The sequence below is a fragment of the Grus americana genome, chromosome Z (genome assembly GCF_028858705.1).
Source record: "Grus americana isolate bGruAme1 chromosome Z, bGruAme1.mat, whole genome shotgun sequence".
Classification (NCBI taxonomy): Eukaryota; Metazoa; Chordata; class Aves; order Gruiformes; family Gruidae; genus Grus; species Grus americana.
Window position 1 is genome coordinate 66,751,535 of NC_072891.1, and position 19,335 is coordinate 66,770,869.

At 39.6% G+C, this 19,335-nt stretch overlaps 1 long non-coding RNA gene across 1 annotated transcript; it reads right to left on the reverse strand.

Annotated features, from left to right (window-relative positions):
* Positions 1-1,699: 1,699 nt before the first annotated feature.
* LOC129199419 (uncharacterized) lies at positions 1,700-12,728 on the reverse strand. Its single transcript, XR_008574660.1, has 3 exons — positions 12,389-12,728; positions 5,223-5,338; positions 1,700-4,257 (listed from the first exon to the last, which is right to left on the reverse strand). It is a non-coding gene; the product is annotated as an uncharacterized LOC129199419 (long non-coding RNA).
* Positions 12,729-19,335: the final 6,607 nt, after the last annotated feature.

Genomic DNA, 19,335 nt, shown 5'->3' on the forward strand with positions numbered 1-19,335 from the left:
CTGCTACTTCAGTGTGCACTAAAGTGTTCACCTTTCCGTTTTTTATTTTAAATTTACTTCACAAAAAAGCAGTAGCAGCAATTATAAGCACCACAAATGTCACTGGATTGTTTTTAAGAACAACATGCATCACCAGCTTGATTTCAATCCCCAAAAAGCAACTTATGTATCATCATACTGAATCTTGTGTGACTGCAGCTGACTCGGTTTCTTATCTTTGTTTAATGTAGGAATAGTTTTAGAAAGTAAATTGAAAGTCATGTGCAGCAAGGGCAATCAACAGTGGGGGAAAATAACGAGGGGGATGTATCATTATGGTAATACAGAGAGAATAAATTCTGTTCTTCTGATTTTGAAGGAATCCAAAGGATTGAAAAACGAAATCACAAACTCGTACCTGGATGTATTATATGATGTCATAAGCTATGCCACAGGACCCAGACAGTACCTTCTGCGTGAGGTGGTTTTAGCAATGGACACATGTCTTCCATTAACAGCTCAGTCACCCCTGAGGCAGCGCGTGTTGAATCTGCCCAATGCTCTTTGATGTGGCTATCTAAAACATGTGCCTTGCAATGCCATCCACATCTTCAACACACCATCGTCCACCCTACAACTCCTGACCCTACAAAGGCATCCAGTTTAAAAAACACAACTTTGATAGACAGTCAGCATTCACTTTCTGTCCTGGAAAGACTGGAATCACCATTCCTATGGTCTGGTTTTGAGAACAACATAGATTAACTAGGAGAGATGTAGCCAGAGAGTATCATAATTACGCCATCGTAATTACTGGGGAAATGCTGTAATCCTGCTGGTTCACTTACTAACAGCACATTTCTCCAGTGCAGGCATACTTCCCATACCTGGCAAAAACCCAAAAGCCATGCCAGCTTTATTCAACACAAAACAACATGGCAGAAAGCAATTGCATGTAGAACCACAGTAACGGCTGCGTCTTAAGTGCACATCCCAGTGCGATTACTACAAAAGGTGGAAAAATTTGCTCTTTTTAAACTATTTGTGAAGCTAAATGTTTCACAAACCAAACGATTTTTTTTTCAGATGTATTTGCCATTTCCCACATATTTCCTCTGCACTTGAATCACAGGTTTCCTGATTCCAGATTATTAGCTGTCCCCCAGTGTTACAATTATGGGTGATGGGCTCAGCTCATATGGATGGCAAACCTCACAACTCTCCCAGCTGCCTTTCCCACCACTGCACCTCATTATCTTTTGTCACCACTCTGTACAAGGCTTTTAGAGTGCCTTGTAGACAAAATACTCATTCACCTCTTGCAGGAGGAGATAAATACCTTCCCTACCACCTCCACTTCCTCTTTATCTTAATATCTTTACTCATCAGAATAAGGTTCCCTACCAAAACCATCAAAGTGGTAATAACCAGGCATATTGAGAACAGCAATAGGAATGGCAAAGCAGGTAAAAGGGGGACCGAGAGGGAAAAGACAAGGTTTAGGATCGGGCAGCGGGCAGCTGACCAGATCTTGCTGCTAACTGACAGATATTCTGCTAATCAGCAGCCAGGATAAGAGTCATTCAAGGTAGCTTTGTTTCCTGCATTTTATTTGCCAGAGTAACCGCATTAACATGGGTCAATAGTTACAACACCTATAACGTCTAGCACATAAACCATCATCTAACTGTCTGACTTGCTTATTACCATCTGTCACTTGAAAAGCTCTTATTTGAACTCGGCTGCTGTCGGTTCCTCATAAAGACTTATTTTTATAATTAGATTTTTAAATAGCATGAAAAATAAGATTCCTGTAGGATTTTTTAACTCAGTGATGATTCATAAGAGGATGGTACTATTGCTATCTATTTTAGTATATTAAATGCAATCCCCTTAATGACCAAAACCAAAGTTAAGGCCAGATAATCATCTATGATAACAGATTTCCACAAAATGCTGACCACTACTGTTGTATTTGCATCTCAGTGCATCATAATCGATGTAATATTTGAAACCAAATAAACAAACTAAATAAATAACAGCATGTACTTAAACATGGTTACAGAATTATGGGGCTCTGAAAAATGACATGGTATTCTGCTACTAGGTATAAAAAAATCCCAGCTGTTTGATACTGTGAGGGAAATATAGTGGTTTTATATTTTATAATTTCAAACCCTGTTGTCAACAGGCAACTTATGTTACTTTATATTCCACTCATCACAGCCCACCATAATTCCTCCTGGCACAGCCAAGTAAAATATATCCCTCTGTGCTGACACTACTTATTGTTTTTTGTCTCCTATAAATGATTTGTGGCTGTGTTTTGAATTTTTGTAAGAGTATTTCCAGAAGCTTTTAAAAGAAACAGTACATTCAGCAGAGCAGACATACCAATATTTTAAGAAACAGGAGAAAACCTTTGGTTCATTGTATGTCCCTGCTTCACTTCCCTCCTGCTACTTCTTGCCAGAGTCCCTCTGGCCCCTCTTTTGTGTTCAGACTCATCAAGTAGTCATGGAATCTATTAAACTACTTGCTTCAGGCTATTTGAGCACATTAGTGCTGCTCACTCCAGCCCATATGTCATATATTGAAATGAATCGAGCATCAGTTTTTCTGTTTCTGTATAATGAAGTGTTGGTTAGGCACACCTATGTCCCATCCATAGCAGAAGGAAATACCACACACAGTGAAAACAGCCGGCAGTGTGAAAAGGGCTGAGTCTTTCATCTTGGTACCCTAAGCTAATTAAAAGTGTCCATTAGCAGTTTCTTGTCTCAATCATTTTCAAACACCTTTTTCACTATTAAAGCATTCATCTTGAATTTCAGACCTCCGCTTCATTTTGGCAAGGCTGGCAGATAGAGGAAATGTCTTTTTACTTACTAAGAAGGCCCACATGATTTGAAGCCCAGAAAGCTGTTGTTTTGGGGGTTTTTTGTGGCTTTGTTGTTTTTTTATTCCGGTGACTTTTGACACTGTAGAATATTTCTAAAATGCATTTTTGCTCAAATACTATAATTTCACAGAATCACAGAATGGTTGAGGTTGGCAGGGACCTCTGGAGGTCATGTGGTCCAATCCCCGAACTCAAGCGAAGCCACCTACAGGCAGTTGCCCAGGATCATGTCCAGATGGCTTCTGAATATCTCCAAGGATGCAGATTCCAAAACCTCCCCAGGCAACCTATGCCAGTACTTGGTCACCCACACAGTGAAAAATTATTTTCTGATGTTCAGAGGACACTTCCTGTGTTTCAGTTTGTGCCCATTGCTTCTGGTCCTGTCACGGGCACCATTGAAAAGAACCTGGCACCATCTTCTTTGCACTCTCATATCCTTGTATATATTGATGAGATCTTCCTGAGCTTTCTTTCCTCTGGGTTGAGCAGTCCCATCTCTCTCAGCCTTTTCTCATATGTGAGAGATGCTCCAGTGCCTTCATCATCTTTGTGGCTCTTCCCCTTGGTGAAGCCATGCTGACTAGTCCTGATGATTTTCTTGTCCCTCATGTGGCTGGAAATGCTTTCCAGGATTAGCTGCTCCGCTGCTTTCCCAGGGATCAAGGTGAAGCTGACCATCCTGTAGTTCCCTGGGTCTTCCTTCCTGCCCTTCTTGAAGATGTGGATGACATTTGCTTTCCTCCAGTCTTCAGAGACTTCTCCCTATCATCTATCAAAGATTATTGAGACAATAATAATGACTTCTCACAATGACATCTGCCACATCCCTCAGCACTCATGAGTGCATGCCATCAGGGCTCATGGATTTACATATAGCCAGGTTGCTGAAGTATCCTGACTTGATCCTTTTCCACCAAGGGTACTTCTTCCTTGCTGCAGCATTTCCCCATTGTCTGTGGGACCTGGGATTCCTGAAGGCCAGTCTTGCTAGTGAAGACTGAGGTGAAGAAACCATTCAGCACCTCAGCCTTTTCCATGTCTTTTGTAACTAGATCAACTGTCTTACTGAGCAACTAGCTCACACATTTCCTAGTCTTCCTTTTGTTACCTATGTACTTACAGAAGTACTTCTTGTTGTCTTTGATGTCCTTGGCCAGATTCAAATCCATTTGGGCTTTAGCTTTCCTAACTTTGTCCCAGGATGCTGCAATGATAGGTTTGTATTCCTCTCAGGTTACTCATCCTTGCTTCCACCCTCTTTATGCTTCCTTTTGTATTTGAGTTGGTTAGGAGCTCTTTGTTCATGCACACGGGCCTCCCATCTTTTACACTTCCTGTGATGGAAATGAAGCATAACATCCATTGTGCACTGCCTGCAATAAAAAAAGGTTTAACACATTTCCTGAACTTCTCCATGCCAAAATTTTATGTCACAAAGAAAACTTCTTCACTTACTCTTTTAGATTTACTCTCCTTCATTTTAATATGTAACACAATGGAGAGTGGATAATGGCTTGATTTAAACACCATTACTACTATATAATTAGACTAATATTTATGGAACTGATTTTTCAGTGTTCACAGCAGGTTTCACTACCTAACTGAAAAAAGAGAAAAAGCATCACCCCCACAACTGACTAATTCAAACAACTATTTTGCCAACAACATTAGACACATTATCAGTGTCATGATCTTTGGCCTTTGATACTTTCAAGAATTGTCCCTAGAGAAATCATCTGCTGGAATGTTAATCTGTTGCTTCTCTGACCTTCTACACATGTACCACATTATTATTACAACCCACATGCTTCTCTTTTCATGCTGTCATTCTGACAATGAGGACAACCGGCAATTCGTCTCCAGACCAGATAGTTGAAACAAAGTGGGTACCAGTAAATGAAATCAGATTGGAAATGGATATTTCTAAAATCACAGTAAGACTTCTTTTCTGCAAGAGGTCCAGATTTCTAATTATATGCCATGTTAAATAATAAGTGGGTGGCACATATATAACAAAGGTTCTGAGATGGTTCGTGGACTGATCACAATCCTGGCATTTGTTTCAAGCTTTTCACAGCTTATTCTTAAAACACAAATTTCCTTCTGGGCAGATTTATGACTTGAGCTTTTCTAGCCCACATCATAGCTCTTCCTTTTTTTATGGCATTTGTTTCATCCCCCAAATTTAGCAGGACTGGCACCATCTTGATGTGCCTTAAAAAGAATAATAGCAATAATAGTAACAAGAACAACAATATTAATAAGGTTTAGCACAGGGGTTGTTAGAAAATAAAGACTTGCAGATGATCAGAGGCTATTGGTTTTTATTTGTGCTTACAGTGAACAATAATCTCATCAGAGCCTCCTCAGGATGACTCCATGTGCAGAAGCATGCATTTCCCCTTTCAAAGGCAGCAAAGGGAAAGGTATAGCTTGTCCTTCTTCCCCATCAACCTGCAAAGGAGGAGAGAGGGAATGAGGGGAGCTTCTTTCATCATTTTGAAAGCCTCCTGTGAAAAGTGTTCTGTGCTGCTCCCACCCAAAAGTAGCTTGCTCCTTGAGTTTCCTCTGTGAATTGCTGCATCAGCCACTAATCAGGCTAGCTTACGTGAGCTGTAGTAAAGCATGGAAATTATTGCACAAGATCCAAATATTTTAATCTGGTTTGATTTTTTAACCTCACATCATGTGAGGTATTAAATATTTTGATGCCATATTGTCCAATAGAAGTCTCTTTCAGAAGTCTTCCCAGCTACATACAACTCTAGCACAACAGCCTGAAAATACACTTAATAGCATAATAAAATTATATAGTTTGTTTTAATCATATAGAATTGTTTAGGTTGGAAAAGGCTTTTAAGATCATCAAGTCCAACTGTTAATCTAGCACTGCCAACTCCCCCACTAAACCATGTTCCTAAGTGCCACATCTACATGTGTTTTAAATACCTCCAGGGACGGTGACTCAACTACTTTCCTGAGCAGCCTGTTCCAATGACTGACAACCCTTTCAGTGAAATTTTTCCTAATGTCCAATCTAAACCTCCACTGGTGTAACTTGAGGCCATCTCCTCTTGTCCTATTACTTGTTACTTGGGAGAAGAGACCAACACCCACCTGGCTACAACCTCCTGTCAGGTAGTTGTAGAGTAAGGTCTCCCCTCAGCCTCCTTTTCTCCAGGCTAAACAACCCCAGTTCCCTCAGCCGCTCCTCACAGGACTTGTGCTCTAGACTCTTCACCAGCTTCTTTGCCCTTCTTTGGACTCGCTCCAGCACCTCAATGTCTTTCTTGTAGTGAGGGGCCCAAATCTGAACACAGTACTTGAGGTGCGGCCTCACCAGAGTCGAGTACAGGGGGACAATCACTTCCCTAGTCCTGCTGGCCACACTATTTCTGATACAAGCCAGGATGCTGTTGGCCTTCTTGGCCACCTGGGCACGCTGCTGGCTCATATTCAGCTAGCTGTTGACCAGCACACCCAGGTCCTTTTCTACCGGGCAGCTTTCCAGCCACTCTTCCCCAAGCCTGTAGCATTGCCTGGGGTTGTTGTGACCCAAGTGCAGGACCTGACACTGAGCCTTGTTAAACCTCATACAGTTGGCCTTGGCCCATTGATCCAGTCTGTCCAGATTCCTCTGCAGAGCCTTCCTACCCTCAAGCAGATCAATGCTCCCACACACCTTGATGCTGTCTGCAAACTTACTGAGGGTGCACTTGATCCCCTTGTCCAGAATATTGATAAAGATATTAAACTTTATATGCACTCCAGTTTTGAGCTCTAGGTCCTTAAGCCTAAGGCAAGTTTGGTCCTCAAAGTTGTTCAAACATTTCTAGCAATCAGCATGATATTTTTGTACTACATGTTTAAAATCAATCCTAGATTTAGACTACATTGAACAGGCTTGTTTTGGAACTGTCATTACATAGGAAAATTAACAAAATTAAGTTCATGTCTTGATTTCCTAAAGTGACACAAACTTTAAAAATAACTTTTATGCATTTTTTCCTCCAAAATAGCAGCTAAGATGTTTTCTAAGTAAAAACTAAGAAAATCTTCTGAGGCCTTTTATTTTGAGATCACAGTGATGAAGAAAAAAGGCTTCTTAAGAAACAGAATGGAGGATTAAAGGGCAGCAGATGACAGAGTTCAAATTATATATCATGGGTAAGAAAAAAGTGGTGCAGAAGAATGACAAGAATGCCGGGCTTTCGTCTTACTTTCAAAGGAAAACTTCAAATGAATTTACCTCTATCATAGCTCTAATACATTTGAATGACATATTAAATTATTTAGGATGCAATCTTAAGTTTTTGGGCCTGAACATGCAAACTGACATTTCAGTACTTTAGAAAATTTCTTTAATCTTCCTTTTAGGGAAAGTGATAAGAAACCTTGGTAAAGAGTCAAAGATGTATATTGGGTACAAAATGTCTGCCAAATCTCCAAAGTAGACCTAGTAATGTTTAGTCATCAGTTTGGGGGAAGAGGAGAGGGTCAGTGTTTTGCCTGAGTTGGCCTGGAACTATTATAAAATAACCATATAAAAAGGATTAATCAAAAAATAGCCGTATAAAAGAGATTATTTAAAAGTTGTTCTGTGAACTTGACTCAAACCTCAGTAACAATTTATTGTGTTTTTTCATTACTGATAACATTAAGATTACAAACTGGACCTGGAAAATTATGAAAAAATGGAAATTAACTAAAAGGGGATCATATAAAAGCAATTTTTTTTAGAAATGTATTTGAAAAGATAAAGTTTTAAAGTGCTAGCAATGACAAGTAGAAACATTCATTAAAGTAGAAATTAAAATTAGAAATAAAGTTGCTCCTGCCCATAACCCCCATTTTATCATGAAAGATAAGGAAATGCCTAACCACAAACCACAGGATAAACTAGGGAATCTTGCACTGAAAAACATTTAAAGTGGGGAGGAATGGAGAAGAAAAGATGGAGAGCAAAATTACTAACAAATTTGAGAAAATGAAGTCACTTAACATTTCAGAAAAGAACAGCGTTAAGCAATGGCAGCACTGGCAAGGATACAGTATGTTCTGCATACATAGAAACAGTGAGTATTCACAGAAATTGGAAAATTATTTATCAGGGACTTCTTTTTGAAACTGGAACAAAGGTATCATAGAAACTATAGATTCACAAGCTAAATCTCTATGTTCTGAAGAAAATGGTCTGAAAGCCTAATTAAGGAGAAAATAGTACAAGACTAGGATAAGACTAATTCTGCAAGGTCAAATGAGCAGAGTTTAAAAGTGAAATCACATCAGAGTTCTTTTGAGACCAGTTGTTTGTGCTTTATAGCAGTTGCTAGCAGTAACTGGGTGGATTTTCTTAAGACATTTGAAAAGTGCCTCAAAAATAGTGTAATAACAGAGAATGGGACAATATAACACTGTGGACAGAGAACTAGAGAAGGAAAGTGTCTAGACAAAGAAGAACATTTACACTGAAGGAGACACATTGAACTTAAGTCCCTTGCTGTAGATAAGGTATGTAAGTCTCGTCAATGCTAGACAATGAATACAAATAAGCAAGGACAATGTTACCTGCAAAAAGCAATATTGTCAAATATTCAGAGAATCATAAATTCAGCTGTGAGAAGTGCCATCTGTTTTTACAAGTCTTGATAGCTTAAAAATTACAAAATTTGTTTATTTAACTTCAGGTACTAGACCCTTTAAAATTCATCTTTCCAGACTATTGTCTGCATGTAGGGAAGCCAGAAACACATATCTAAGAGAAATAAAAGATGACTTTAAGAGCCAGATCACACAAATCCAAGGTCTGATGTTTTCAGAGGTGTTGGCCACAGGAATAGATTTTCATGGTGGCTGAGCTCTGTACATGTCCAGTTTTGATGCAGTTACATGTGTGAAGCTAGGGACCAGTTGCAGCCCCCATTGAGCCCCTTCCGTGTCTCCACCTCCTCAATAACCTTCCCACCCCATACCCAGGGGTGTATATGCTGGAAAACAGAAACATCTAACCAGAAGCTCAAAAGGACCAGAAAGGGTGTGCCATGGAGCATGAGAGGTGTTAGTTTTGAAAAAAGAATAGAGTACAAAAAGGACATCTGAGTACCAGCTACGGTAACAAACACCAGAAAGCAAAGTGCCCTGGAGACTGGCACAAGCCTCTTCCCAAAGTCTGGTTCCTGGCAGGGCACAAGCTTGTTCTCAGCACTCACTGGCAGAGTGTTATGGGATGCAAAGCTCCTTTTTCCTCCCAGCTCTCTGGCAATGCTCTGAGGAGGGGAGGAATGTGTTCAGACTTGCTTCAGTACGAGCAAATCAGAGGGTACACCTATGTTAGGACAGAAAGAGATGTCCTAAACCCCCCTACATCACTGCTGTGTTTTCACATACTAGTTTGGAGCACATCATGCCTAGGCTGCTGCAGGACTAAACCCGCACCTGCTGCTCAGGACAAATGCCCTCTCAGCCCAGGCAGTCTCCTTCCCGTTTCAGTATTAGAAACCTGCAGTTAGGGGAACCCATTTCATTTAAATGAAAAACTGATGGAGAGATTCAAATGCATTTGCCACACATAATGGCCTGCTGCTTCTGCACAGGAAGAAAACAACACACTTTTCACTGCAGGAACCAACACCCATCCAGCCTCACCTGCTTTGATCTGCCTTGGGCAGCTCTTCCACTGTCCGTAGCTCTCTCCTAAATAAAAGATGTTTTACATGGAGACTCTCCTTTGCCTCTGCTGCTGACATCAACCTGCCATGAGGAAGATGTTCCTAAAGGGCACCAGCACTCTTTAAGCAGCTGCCAGATAGTCCCCAGCATATTACCACAAAAAAACATACACCACCTTTTGTGGTGGCTTTTTACTTTTCCTGTGATATCCCAGAGCACAACTTTGCTGTTATTACCATCTAAACTGTGATATTCCTGCTGAATTACTGGGATATTTATCCACTACAGTACATAACCAAACCACTCCAATTGTCAAACTGAATGGAATATATTTGACCCCTCATGCCTCTGCTGCTCTACTCCTTTCAGGACATTGGTTGCTTTAACAGCACTATGCAGGTTCTGTACTTCCACTGGACACATTTCGGTCTTAGAAGATCTGGCATTTGTTTTTGTCACTAAGAAAGGTCGTAACTCGTGAATCACAGCAATAATTAAGATAAATTAAAGTATTACAGATGGTAAAGTCCTCAAACTAATTTAAGTATATTATATATATAAAAGACATTTCATAAAGTGTGATGCTTGAGAACTACTCATAAAGCTGAAATTTTTCCAATTATTTTTATTTGTAAGAGAAGTATTTTTTAATATCTATGAAAATGACATTTCTATATACTTGTGGGGAGATGCTTAAAAATATTTTTATTCCTTTAGGATTTGAGAAGTTTTATTTTCTAAGTTGCTTTTTTGTAATATCAGAAGGTAAAGATGAAACATCAGGTACTAATGGTTTGAGATACAAATATGCTGGAATCAAAGTATGTTTATGTCACATTTCGAAGTATAGCTTTCAGACAGATATCAACATCAGTTCAAACAAAATACCAAAAGTGATTCTGTGGCACCTTGTCTTAAAACATACTTGTCAGAAAATAAGCAGCAAAAAACCTAACACCATATAAAATGGAGGTGAGATCAAAGCAAAAATATAGCAGCAACATATCAGGAGGAAAAATCAGCAGAGAAAGGAAAAACTAGTTCATCATTTTCAGTGTGGCAATTGTGGGAATTATGCCATAATATCTGTTGCATTTATAATGAATTCAACATGATTATTCTTTGGCCCTGTTCCATAAAAGTGAATGCAATTATTCCCTGAAGTGAAACAAATGCTTAAGAGCTTTGCTGGGACAAACCTTTTAAGGTAGATCTCAATTTCAATGACACTAGTAAAAACTTTCCATTCTACATCAAAAGTAAGGAACTTTGTTGTTCCTGCTGACAGTCATCTTTTGACGGAGGTAAACTCTTTTTTCAGGTGCTGATGTATTTTATGACTCTGTATTGTGTATCTGTGTTTTTACATTGCTCTTTGCCTCCACCTGAGCTAACTGGCTTTTTATCTGATGGCTGAATCTCTGATCCAGGGCTCTTCTAGAGATACCAAAGCCTTCACTACATGGGATTTTTAAATGGATCTATTTAAACTTCTGGAAATCTCTGTATAGACATATTTCTCTCAAGGATGTTTTACTTCAGTAGAGTTTAAGCAAACGTCAAATACTGGCTTAAACGAAATAAAAAGTCCTATAAACAAATTGTCTTCCCACAGTATCTCTGAGGAAGCTGTCTTTGAGCCACATTCCTGCTAAGAGTGACGATATGTATCCTGTATTTTCATATCTAAAACCTGTAGCTCATGTAACCTTCAATCATTGAAGATACATTCCTTGAATTTAAGTCATCAAAAAATCCACAGAAAATTATAAGGCCAAGAAAACTAACAAGTTTAAAGGAGTTTGGGGGTAAATTTATCTTTGCATTCTCCACACATATATCTTGCACTTCTCCTCAGTAGCAAGTTGGGGACTCAGGTTTCTTTGTTTTGTCTTGTTTTGGAGGGAAGGATTGGTTTGGTTTCTTTTTGGATTTTTTTGGGTTCAGGTGTATTTTGTGGTTTGTTAGTTGTTTGTTTGTTTGTACCTACCTCCAACTGTACACTAAATACATAAAAACACAGTCTTATTTCAAGGCATACTACCACTGTTTCAGGTGGACTAAAAGCAGATGTTAGCTACTCTGTGAGCATTAATTAGGCCACAGACTGCAACAAACACAGTATGTACATACTCAAGTCTGGTTCAAGGAGAGTCAAAAGCAAATGCCAGCTCAAAGTGAGGAGAACTTATCTTTCATAAAATCATACAGGCTGGAAGAGACATCTGCAGGACACCTTGTCCAACTTCCCAACCAAGGCAGGGACAACAAACATCAAGTTGCTCTGTGACCAGTCAAGCTTTGTATCACTCCAAGGGTGGAAACTCCACATTATCTCTGGGCAACTCCCTTCAGTGTTTTAATACCTCCGTGGCATTTTTTCCTGATATTTCACTGGAATTTTCCTTGCTCTAACATGTGACTGTTGCTTCCCATCCTACCACTGCACATCTCTGAGAACAGCCTGGCTCTGTCTTATCTGCAGATTGCAGTGAGATTGTCAAAGACAGCAATAAAAACCTCCCATTAAACTTCTCCTCTTCCAATTTTGTGCTGTGTGGAAGGAGTATCTAGCAAAATGGTACAATCCATTTTAAGAAGAAATTGGGCAGGAATAAAACGGAAAAAAAGAAAAAGGTGCAGCAAGGAGGGGTGGAGCAAAAGATAGGATGCGCAAAGCAGTGAAACATCTTTATATCCAAAAACTAGGCAGTTGAGGAAGGGGCTGCAGAGAGGTGTATCTGTTGGTGGAGAGTCAGCAGAGGGCTGGCAGTCACCAGCAAATGGCAAAGCACATACAGCGCACGTCCTCTGCATAGTACATGAACTACTCACTGTTTCACAGGAGCTGGGGGGTTTGAGAGTCTTCTAGTGATGAGCATGCATCAGTCATCCCTGGAGGGTTTAGTGTCCCACATATGAATTTGAGACCTTCTGTCCCTAGTGCATGTAACATCAGCTTCTCCTGAATCTGTGTTCTCGGAAACACAGACCCAACAAAACATGAGGCAAATGGAGAAAAATTAGAGAAATTACTTCAAAATCATGCTGCTGCTCCAAACCAAAATGACAATGCAAACACACCCTAAACAAGAGTTAAGGATCCATGAAAAAATACAAGCTATGTATTCAACAAAATTTGAAACAGGTCCATTAAATGCAAATGACAAATAGATATCAATGATTCTATTCTACTTCATTCAACTTTTTTTGACCCTAATGAAGCTGCAAGTGAGAACAAGAGATAAGTATGCTCACTGATTCAACATTTACGCTGAAATTCATGCACAGACCACTGGACCATACATCTTCCTCACAGTCATTTTAACTCCTGTGCATAGTCAGCTGAGGAACATGACAAATCCAAACTATTTACAAGCTAACCTGGAACTAGTGGAAAGAAAAAATTCTAGCTGTTGCTGTTAGCTCTATCCCTTCTTTTAATGTCCTGTCCAATGGCTGAAAAATAATGGGTTGGTTCTTTACGCATTATTGTTCCCCTAATGAAAATGCATGTTGTGATAAAGTTCATTTTCTTGAGTGAAATACCTTTCATTCAACAAACATACTATGACTACTGCAGGCATGGTCTCGAACTCTCAGAAGTAAGACCTCTGCCACATCAGAGTTTTATAGCCTTATAACTGTAAAATAGATAGCTATTTTTCAAATGTCTTCTTCTGTAAATGCTGTTGTTTAAACTGTTAAATAATAATTGCTTCTAAGCAGATCATATTCTTCATGAACAGTCCTCTGTATCAGTCTAAAAACTCTTCTTATGGCATTTCAAAAGCACCTACGCTTTCATTCGTGGGTTTAGATTTTCTTCAAAGGGAACCATCTTATTACCTTCCCTAAGTCAGAACCTTCTAAAAGTATCTCACAAAAGTGTTTGATAGAGATCTGAAGACAGAGGAAAGCCTTTGATATATAATGAAATAATTTTGAATCATCCTTCCACACACAAGAGCAAGACAATGTATCTTTTTAAAGAGGCATAATCTACTTGGCACATAGCATCAATACAGAGGCTATTTTTCCCATTTGCTGCTGAGCTAAAGTAATTGCAGTGAACTGGCATTAGTTCACAAAATCAATCAGTGATTACTAAAATAACAATAATTAAAACCTTCACTTTTTGAAAAGAAAAAGAGTACAAATATAGAATTTAAGCAAGAAACATTAATATGGCCAAAACCAAAAAATGCTATGACTAACAATAGGAACAGGATAGCAATATGCTACCTGTGATCTGGGAAGGACTAATAAAAATTTTAGTTTACGTGAAGCTTTGTGTCAAATGGACTTTTTTTATGCTTGTTTTCATTGAGTAGCAGATGGCTGACAGAAAACCTGAGGTAGAAATTTTTGGAACTGAGCTGTAGATCAGAGAGGAAGCATTTTTGCTCATTAAATGTGGCCTGGTAAGACTGGTAGAACTGTATATTTAATGACACGCTATGAATTCTCTAACAGTCCATACAGAGTGAGCATTTAGGCACTCATATTCTTCTGGTCTTACAAAGGCTACCGGTACCTGAAGCATTGCTTTGTTACATAAATTTAAAACAAATATTTGTCATCAACATTTCCTACTTCCAGTTTCTTCATTTGTATAGTTTTTCCTTTGTGTTTCTGCTTACTTGCTCTCTCCCTCAATGTAATCCCTTATGATTAGCCAAGTTACTGAGCTACACCTTTTCTGGTACAATTCTATTCAGTAAAATACAGGCTTTTCAAGCTAATTTTGTTATTTGAAACTTGTGATTATTTTCACTGTTACGATAGTCTGAAAATTGCATAGTGGTTACAAATCAACCTCCAATACAGAATACGGTACCAAATTTTAAGTGGTTTTCTGTGAGTGGCTGCTTTGCTTACTACCATCTGCATCACTAGTTTGCTTCAGACTATACTTCCAGTGAACAGTGCATCAAATTCAAGCACATGCTGCTGCGGACATTGATGCCGATAAAACAAGAATGATGAAGTGCTCACAGAGACAGAAGGCATGAAGTTAAGCGCACAATATAACCACATTCCTGTTGAATTGCAACCTGAAGATTGCTTTTTCTGCTTTTTCAAACTTGACTCCTTAATTTGTTTCCAGCTTCTTCCATGCCTGTCTCCCCCTCCCTTCCTTATTTTCCTCCAGTGTCTGCGTTGTGCTGACTGGGCACTCTACTCTCTTCCATGATACCAGCAGAACAACACTGATTAGGGACACTAATTATGGTGGATGTCAAAGAGAATCCCAATGCAGCATCATGCCTAACCCCCACCAATGGGAGGAGAAAAACAGCTGGAGGAAAACCAACCAAATTTCAATTTTTTTAATAGCTTCACAAGCTTGAGGCAATACACTTATGTTTAAAAACCTCGCTGTTTTAAAATTAGGTTATTTCTTCATGTTAAAATCTGTGCTGCCTCAGATCAATTTAAACAGAAATGAATGACAGAGAATGGCAAAAACATCTTATAATTTTGAGAGTCCTCAGAAACTTGCTACTAGAAACTAGTGAGCTGCAGCACCACCTTTTTTTTAGGGGAACTTTAAGGACACCTATATAGACTTATAACCAGGGCCATTTAGGCTGAAGAGCTCTCGTGACACCAAACAATGATGACTCGGGACTTTGCTAGTGAAGCTAAACCAGAGTTTGTCTCTGCTAATGCAGCCTAGGCCATTCTCCTCTTATAGGGTCTACATTCCTTCCTTACCTGTGGAGAAAAAATATTAATGAAGCTGCCCTTTGTACCGTGAACTACCTTTAGTTTTTAGGTGTTTTTACCAGGATATCCTGGATAATGCTCATATCAGATCCCATTACGAGCTGTCTTATCACTGTAAGACATTATGGAAAGGGTGAGTTACATGATCAAGTTGCAATAGCACGATGAATTCCCTATCATCAGCTGCACTAGTGTAATAAGCTGTGTGTTGGCTCTTAGCCCACTGCAAATGTGAGGTAATTTAAATCTATTTTATTTAAGTTTAAGAAAAGATCTTTTACCTTACTTTGTCAACAGCTAGAATCAAGCATACAGCCAGCTACTGCAGTTCAGCTGATATGCAGCAGCTTGACGTTGTGTCTGAAGTCATGAGAGAAGTCAATGAACAGTTTACCTGACACGTATCATGCACAGGAAGGATGAGTTTGCTTATCTGTCCATAGTCAGGAGTAGCATTTTATGCTGGTCCAGAAGGCAGTGGTTCCTTCCCAGCCTCTGCACTGCAGCGAGGAGGGAACAAGTCCTACTGCCCACGTCCATTTAGTTGCAGGCGTACAGCACCAAGACCCTTCATTCTTCACCTTTCCAACTAATTCCAAGGAAGAAAGGATGCACCGTCTGTTGAGAGTTTGTTCCTCCCACCAAGCTGAAGGGAGGGAAAGGGAATAAAAGCATGACATATTAGGTTACTATTTGCTCTGGAGATGTTGCTGAAACAAAAGATTCACCTTATAAAAAAACTTGCTCGTTTTACAAACCAGTATCATATATAGGCCCTGATTTCATATTGTGTTAGAAAATGAGGACTAGGTCAGTACTAAGAATAATGTTTTAACAGCAGACAGCTACCGTTCATCTTTTGTGGTTTTACTGTTTCTGACTTCCTTCTCTTTTACATTTTGCTTCACTTCTATACACAAGAAGCAGTCAATTTATTGGTGATTCCAGAGAGGGCCAATTTTCTAACTCAGTTGTGAAGTTTCTGTAATTTGCTTGAAGTTACTATACATGCCACGCCACTGCAGACACCCTCCTTCCCAGAATATTCTTCATTGTCCATTTTTAAGGATTAGGAAAACAAGCTAAAAAAACCCCAGGAAAAAACAAACAAACAAAACCCAAACACAAAATGCAATCTAATAAAAATTAATAGTAGAGACACTTATAAAATACCATACAAGTAATGCATTTTAAAAAAAATGTCTTGCCTACTGCTTTCCCTCCAGCTCCTTCACTTTTCCTTTAAAATAATCAAGGCCTTCACCACCTGGCTTTACAGACAATACAGAAGATGCAGCACAGGAATGAAATAGAATCACAGAAAAAAAATCAGCCTTTGGACAAAGGAGACTCATGATTCAGAAGTGATCCAAGGCCACGCTGAACTTCAGCTACAGTACCCCAACCCCATTGTGAAGCATCCTTCGACTATTTCAGATGTCCATTTCACAAAGAAATTCATGAATTGCAAATAAACTCATACTCAGAGATTAAACCTCCTGTTCACCAGAAGTCAGAGTTCTGGCAAACAAAGAACTTCTAGACAGCCAGGGGAAATCTGGATTCCTGCTGTTTTTCACCTCATTATACTCTCTGTGGTTTTGTGCAGTTAGTTTAAATGTGTGTAAAGGGTGGGTACAGGGCTGTTCATGTTAGCCAACTTTTGCAATCCTTTCCCTCTCTGTGAAGCAAACTTCATCTGAAATAGCAGAAAAAAGAGGGATAAGAGGTAAAGAAGAATAGTGGGAGAGGAGGAGGAGAAACTAGGAAAGCCAAGCGAAGCAAAAAAAATCCCACAAAGTGGTAAACAATAATCACCACAGCCTCTTGGAGAAAACTGGCAAAGGACAGAGCTTCAGGGTGTGCAGCACAGGAGTAGGAAGAGAAGACTGGAAAAAAATTGCTGAGTGAATAGAGCAAGGAGAGAGTGTGCAAAGGAGAGTAACAGAGTATGTCCTTTAACTGTACATCTCCAGTCCCCTCACATAAAGATATAACCATCATTACTAATAGAGATAGGAAGCAAAAGCTCAAAGAGTAGGATATGTGGATGAAAAAAATAAGAGAGAGTACATTAAATAAGATGTCTGTGTATGAAAGATAAAGGAAGGACACAGAAAAGGCTATAGGGAAGAAGGAGGTATAAGAAAGAGAATGTCAGCAATAGAAGAACAAATAAAAAAGGTGGAAAAGGGGCTGAGAAGAAAAGGACAGGGAAGGAGAGAGTGAGATGAGCAGCAGAATGAACAGGGAGGAGTAAAATCAAGCTCAAAGTGAGGTGAAAGAGAAGGGACAGCCTCTTGAAAACTTTATAGTAGATCATTTAATCCAGTCATTTTCTGATCAAGCTCTAGTTCCCCACACTACACTGCCTTGAAGACAGTCATCTATGAATGGGGAAAAAAAAAGAGGAAAAAAATTGTCCACAATGCTTAAGGAGCCCCAGGGCAGCAGTCTTGCAGCAGACTATATGCCGGACTACATTGCCAGCAAAGGATGCTGTGCATTAAAAATATGTAGACTTCTGACAACGGAAGCCGCATATTCACTTACACACCAGACGTTACTTACACACCAGACATACACCAGCCTTTGCCTTTGAGACCACACCAGAGACCCTGGAGGGCCACTTCAGGATGCAAGGAGGCCTGAATGTCCATGCATAGCTCCCTTGTAAAGACAAATGTAGCAGGTTCAGCAGTCTTTCACCCACAGATAGAAATTGGCTCTTAGCTAACTGGAAAAATGGACTTGGCTTGCTAGAAATCCACAGGGTCTTCTCAAAACAGAAAAAGCCCTATTTGTGTGGCATGCAAAAGTCCTCATATCTCAAGCTCTCTGATCTAACTGTGCAGCTCAGTTACAGTCTCAGTCCGTAGAAAAGAGTATCATCTTTAATTTGAGCTTGCTGAGTTCTGAAACACTAAAGCCCTTTCTTTCCATCGCTTTCAAAATTCTTCCTGCACTGTACTTTGTTACTGTGTGTCTGCAGTGTCCTTTAAAAGGAAAGTAATCAATCAGTTTACACCTGCTTTTGGATTATCTCCTCATCGTTATTTTTTTCCCTTGTTTGACCGTACATTTATTTTAGATTAGGGCATCAAAAACTCTCCTCCCCCCACCTCCCTGTCCCCCTACCCACAATTTGCACTGTTTCAGGCAACTTTGATTTGTTTTCCCCTCCCCAAGGAGAGAGTTAGTGTAAAGCAAGTTGTGATAATGTATATATGACTGACCACATACATTTACACGACTTACTCCTCAGATTGCTCCATTTCCACTCTTGCATAACTTCCTTGGCGTCTGTGGCGTTGAATCATAATTTGTGAACCCACCACCACCACTACAGCCAACAGGCACAGAGTTTTTGAGGACACTTTATTGAAATGCCCTGGAGTTCCAAAACTCTGCTTTGAAGTAGAGCAGTAGGAAGTTGCTTGAATAAGTGGGAGATCAAAGAAACTATCCCCACAGCCAAAGCGAGCAAAAACTTCTTTTTACTCTAGACCTTTTCATGGAGCATGACGGCTCTCCAAGAGGCAAGAGCATGGGCAAACCCCCTCCATATTCCACTCACCATTTCTCCATGCCAAATCTTTAAAAGACTTCTAGTCGGTTTGATTCTTATTTGCAGTTGACATCAGCCCTAGTGTCACAAACTTCCCCTGGCATTTACCAGTTATTGTTCTTCTTCCCCACCTCTGCTCCAAGAGTTGGGGCATGATCTTTTTTTTCCTTTACACAGAGCAAAGTCAAACCTAAAGTTACACACAGCTGCTGTGCAATTCAGGCCATGTCATGGGACTTCTTTGTAGATTACTGCACTCCAGCTCCTTACACCTTAACGAAATCAAAATAAATAAGCTATGTGAAAGACAATAGGCTCTATATGTTTTGTTACTTCAGCCCATTACTAGATTCTTTACTTAACTAAAACTTTCCTATTCTCCCCTGTTGTATCAGTCTTGGCAGAGGTAGAAATGTAATTCACATTCATTGTGCTGCTACTGGTATGACAGTTTCCATCTCTTCTCCTTCCTCCCTCCATA